The following is a 6,000-nucleotide window of genomic DNA, read 5'->3' as shown; positions in this document are numbered from 1 at the left end:
TGGATGGATGGATGATGGATGGATGATTGATGGATGGATGGATGGATGATGGATGGATGATGGATGGATGATGGATGGATGGATGATGGATGGATGATGGATGGATGATGGATGGATGGATGGATGATGGATGGATGGATGGATGGATGGATGATGGATGGATGATGGATGGATGGATGATGGATGGATGATGGATGGATGATGGATGGATGGATGGATGGATGGATGATGGATGGATGATGGATGGATGATGGATGGATGATGGATGGATGGATGGATGATGGATGGATGGATGATGGATAGATGGATGGTGGATGGATGGATGGACAGATGGATGGATGGACGGATGATGGATGATGGATAGATGATGGATGGATGGATGGATGGATGATGGATAGATAGATGGATGGTGGATGGATAGATGGATGGATGGTGGATGGATGGATGGATGGATGGATGATGGATAGATGGACGGATGATGGATGGATGGATGGGTGGATGATGGATAGATGGATGGATGATGGATGGTGAATGGATAGATGGATGGATGATGGATAGATGGATGGATGATAGATGGATGGATGGATGGTGGATGGATGGATGGTGGATGGATGATGGATGGATGGTGGATGGATGGATGGATGATGGATAGATGGATGGTGGATAGATGGATGGATGGATGATGGATGGATGGATGGATGGATAGATGGATGATGGATAGATGGATGGTGGATAGATAGATGGTGGATAGATGGATGGATGGATGGATGGATGGATGGATGATGGATAGATGGATGGTGGATGGATGATGGATGAGTAGATGATGGATGGATGGATGGATGAAGGATGGGTAGATGATGGATGGATGGATGAATGATGGATGGAAAATGGATGGATGATGGATAGATGATGGATGGATGGGTAGGTCCCAGTCTCCTGCTTTAAGTCTGCTCTGAAGCATTCTCATTACCCAACTGCAGACATACCCCGGGCAGACGTTGGAGGCCAGGGCCCACCTGGCCTACCATTTCGAACGTGTCTCCTGCTCCCGTGGGCCCAGCGAGGAGACAGAGGGAGATTTACGTTGGCATGTGGCTCACACAGCACCGGCCAGTCCTCATCCTTGGCTGCTCTCTGCGTGGGGCTCTTATGTGATGACACCAGTGACCTTTCCTGTGAAACCCAAGGCCCAACCTTTTTACTCAGCAGATTCTCGGGGCCGCGGGGCTCCCCGGGGCTCCCCGGCAGCAGGGTCTGCCTGTCAGTGCTCCAGTTCAGGGCACAGCTGCCACATCCAGTTTCCAAACAGCCTCCCCTATTCCCCAAACCACAGTGACTTGTGGCCTCCTGCCGCCGCTCCTGGGCTAGAATGTCATTTCTCTACGATGTATGCTCCCAGATGCCTGTGTCCACGGTGGGGTTGCTTCTGCGTAGAGAGACGCAGGTCTCCAGCCTGGACTCCGCAGGGAGACGCGGGTGTGGGGGAGAGGTCAGCGCGGGCCGGCAGTGCACCGAGAGGCACAGATGAGCACAGCACGGTCCCCCTCAGTGGAAAAGAGGAGAGACAAAGGGAGGTGGTCGGACAAGACATCACCGTGCGCCGGCCGGCCCACACTTCCTGCTCCGAGTTCTCCCCGACTGACCGATCACCGAATACAGTTCTGTGGCAAGGGGATGTTTTTATCATAAAACCTGGGCCATCAGAGCGCTCCATTCTGCGAACGTGTATTAAAAACCCACCACGTGCTACATCGTCTGGTTGCGACCCCTCCCGAGACGGGCGTGATGCATCCACAGAGGGACCGTGGACTCCGAGTGTCTTACAACCCAAATAACAAAATGGTGGCCAGAGCTTTGAAGAACATGCCAATGAAAAGGAATTTCACAGGGCCACGTTGAAGCACAGGGCTATCTGGAAGCACGGGGGCTCTGCCTTGGAACCGGCTGGCTCTCGGTGACTTAGCGCCCCAACCCTTGGCGAAGGTGCATTTGTTGACCAGGCTTCCAAGGCAACCACAGAAGAAACCGGCATTTCATTCTGCTAAGACCAGGGGCCTTCCCGTGGCCAGCCACGCAGAGGGCTGCGCGCCACAGGAGGGAGAGGCGACCTCACTCCGGGACTGGGTTTGGCGGAGCGGCTCAGCCTGGCCTCCCGGCGACCATCGGGACTGCAGTTTGCTGTGCGCTCGGCTCAGAACCCAGGCAGAGCCAGAGTGCTGAACGGGTGCACATCTCAGAACAATTCAGACCTGCTTTTTGCAGAAGCTTCCCTGCGGTAGAAAAATGAGAGCAGCCGGGGGGAGCCGTCCCCTCCGAGGATGCAAGAGGTATGCATCCTTCTTCCAGAAAGCCTTTGCTGTGGCACAAGTCGCAGGGCGCTGAGGAATGAGCGTGGACGTGTGGCAGGGCCTGGGGGGCTGGGAGGGGTGATTGGCCATGCCCTTGGTCTCTGGTTCAGTAAGCGGGTCATGCCCTGCCCCTGCCCCTCGATTCTGACTTCCTCTTTTCCTAAAAGACATTTGTATTCCACAGAAGTGATGGGCCCCTTGCCCGGGTCACGGAACGTGGTGGCGGGAGCACCTTGGGAACTGAGCCTGTGCCGGGCGAGACTAGGGGCGGTGGGCAGGGCCGGGGCTGGCAGGCAGGGCATGCCCGGAGGTTGCCCCGGAAGCTTGGCTGTAACTGGAGACGGGGCACTTGGGAGTATTGGAAAGAACCGGGGCTAGGAGAGGACAGGTGAACACCCGTGGCTGTGGGAGAAGCTGAGACTGAAAACGGAGGGTCCCGGGTCAGGATCAGAGGCCTGACCGCAGCGGGCGGGTGAGACAAATGGTCCCGCCTGTGGGCCGCAGCCAGGAAGGGCTAAGCACACCCGCGAGGTATTGTCTGCTGGTTACCATTTCCCGCGCTCTGTCTTATTGCCTCGGGACACCGTAACCCCTCGGAGTCACACCATTTGTTTCTGTCCTCGCCGCGTTCCATCAGCCGGCAGTACTTTGTCTTCATTGATCCCCTGCTTACTCAGGTTTTGTATCTAGAAAAAAGAACAAGCACGAACGGACAGATAAGGCGGCGGCAGCTCAGACTGCAGCGCTCAGAAGTCTAGCTGGGACCCAGATGACTCTCTCAGACGTCTTAGATCTTACTTATCCCATGTATCCATTAGGATGGTTTTCCTAACGGCAAATACTAGAAACCAAATCAGAAGTTCATATATACGGGGATTTTATTCTTCTATGGACCAGGGACTCAAAGGTTGGCTTGGACCCAGAGTCCTTGTAGCAACCCCAGGCAGCCATCCTTAGAGTGCAGACTTTGTCTTCATGGCCACAAGATAGCTGCTGTGCTTCAGAGCATTGCATCCACATTCCAGGTAGAAGGACAGGGACAAATAAGCAGCTCTCCTCACCTGATTCTGCACCAACCCAAAGAGCCTTCCTAGATGTCTCACCAGAAACTTCCACTTATTTCGCATTAGCCAGGATTGTGTCCTGCGGCCGCCCCTAGATGCAAGAGCGGCTGCAAATACCGATTCTCAGATGGGCACAGTGGCGCTCCAATGCAACGGGGGCTCTGTGAATAAGGAAGAGAGAATGGGTATCGGGTTGGCAGCTGGCAGAGGCTGCCACTCCGCTGTGAATTTAAAATGATAATTGCCGCTTTCAAAATATGTACCCGTGAAGCCCAACTGATTGCTGTACACATGGTAATTGATGGGAAATATTATTATCTCCATATTTCGGTTGAACAGGCTGAGAGAGACCGAGGTGAAGAAGTTCACGGGAATGCCAAGAAAGAATCCTGCAGGGGGGTTTCTCGCTGCTTCTCTCGGGGTCTTGTTTGTAGCCATGAAGGGGAGAGGGGGACGCACAGGAAGGCACAGCTCTGGTTCTTTTTCATGGGCTTTAATTCCAGGGCTATAAACACCAGGCAGAAGGAGTGCCGGTGTGTCCCTGTGTCTCCTCGGTCCTTCTCACAGGCACTAGATCATTCTTCTAAATAATCTCCCCCCGCCCCCCCCCGTCTTTTTTTTTTTTTTTTCCAGAACTTCTTTCAATTAAGTGGAGGTTTCATTGGAATAATTAAACCCTCCATCTCAAGCTGCTCACTCCAATGATCCAGGCAAATCAATTAACCAGAGATGCATTTGTCTTACTGACTGCTCGGACCCATTCTGGTCCCAGAGCGTTCACACAAGGGACCATCCTACAGAGAAGAGGTGTCCCGCAAGGACAGCTCATTTGCAAAGAGCTTGGCACTCTGTGGACCCGAAGTAAGAGCAGCCTCGTTGTTGCATTCAGGATTTGACTTTTATTTATTTACCCAAGGTATATATATTGCATACCCACCGCGAGTAGGACCCAGGCGAAGTTCCGTGGGGCAGGCCAAGGTGAGATGGACAAGTGGCAGGTGGCTGAGCCGCTCTGAGCTGTGGGGCTCGTAGCAGCTGCCTCACAGGTGGCTGTGTTCAGGGAGATCGTCCACATGGTGTCTGCCTGCAGCCGCTACCACACTCCTTTCCACAGACAGCTGTTAGAGGGTGTGCTCCAGCAAAATGAGGGAATAAAACAGTAAAACAGAGGACACGGAGCCCGGGAAGTGAGGAACCTGGCTGGTTGCATTAGATGCTGTGCTTAATAAAGGTTATCTTTACGGAAGCTGGCTCGTTAACTGAGGCTCAGATGACATGGGGTCTGCCACTCAGCAGCTGTGGGGTCTCACCCCATTATTGACACTCTGATCCTACCTCCTCATCAGAAAAGGGGGACCAAAAGGCCCACCTTACCACAGCCCTGAGAAGGAGGAGGGGACGTCTGTGACGTGTCCCACACACAGTGAGCATGTCTGGCTCATGAAGGGGTGAGCTGTGTGGCAAGCAGTGCAAAAGGTAGGATGTGGTGAGTGTGCCGAGAAGGGAGGAGACTGTATGACCCCTCAGGCTTTGTGCATTTTCCATGTTTCTAACTATTGACATATGTTATTTTTTATTTTTTTTTACCAAGATAATGCCTATGTCATGCAGAGTTTAAAAGGTACATAGGCTGGCCCTGGCCGGTTTGGCTCAGCAGTTGGAACGTCGGCCTGCGGACCAGAGAGTCCCAGGTTCAGTTCCCGCTAGGGGCACGTACCAAAAAAAAAAAAGTTAAGTAAGCTTGCCCGGCCGGTGTGGCTCAGTGGTTGAGCGTTGACCCCTGCACCAAGAGGTCACCGGTTCGATTCCGGTCAGGGCACAGGCCCAGGTTGTGGGCCCGATCCCCAGTGGGGGGCATGCAGGAGGCGGCCAGTCGATGTTCTCTCTCATCGATGTTTCTCTCTCTCCCTCTCCCATCCTCTCTCTCTCTCTAAAATCAATAAAGAAAAAAAAAATATATATATATATGTATATATATATAATTTTTTTAATTAAGTAGGCTCGCCCAGCCAGTGTGGCTCAGTGGATTGAGTGTCGTCCCACGGACTGAGAGGTCCCGGATCAATTCCCGGTCAGAGCACATGCCTGGGTTGTGGGCTTAATCCCCCAGTGGGTAGCATGCAGGAGGTAGCCGATCCACATTTCTCTCTTACATCGATGTTTCTATCTCTCTCTCCCTTTCTCTAAAAAGTCAACAAAAACATATTTTTTTTTAAATTAAGTAGGCTCGCCCTGGCTGGTTTGGCTCAGCAGTGGGAGCATCGGCCCGTAGACCAAAGAGTCACCAGTTCCATTCCGGTCAAGGGCACGTACCTCTGTTGCAGTTCAGTCCCTGGCCCTGGTCGGGGTAGTGCAGGAGGCAGCCAATCAATGTTTCTCTCTCACATTGATGTTTCTCTCTCACATTGATGTTTCTCTCTCACATTGGTGTTTCTCTCTTTAAATCCCCCTCCCCACCCCCCGCTCCCACCCTATCTGAAGATAAATAGAAAAATATCCTAGGGTGAGAATTTAAAAAAAAAAAAACACAAAAAGTTAAGTAGGCTTGTAATGAAAAACATCAGTTCCTACTCTGGCCATCAGCATCC

This window comes from Molossus molossus, unplaced genomic scaffold, assembly GCF_014108415.1.
Source record: "Molossus molossus isolate mMolMol1 unplaced genomic scaffold, mMolMol1.p scaffold_m16_p_4, whole genome shotgun sequence".
NCBI classification, from domain to species: Eukaryota; Metazoa; Chordata; class Mammalia; order Chiroptera; family Molossidae; genus Molossus; species Molossus molossus.
The sequence above is the reverse complement of the archived record's forward strand: the minus strand, read 5'-3'. Positions refer to the sequence as shown.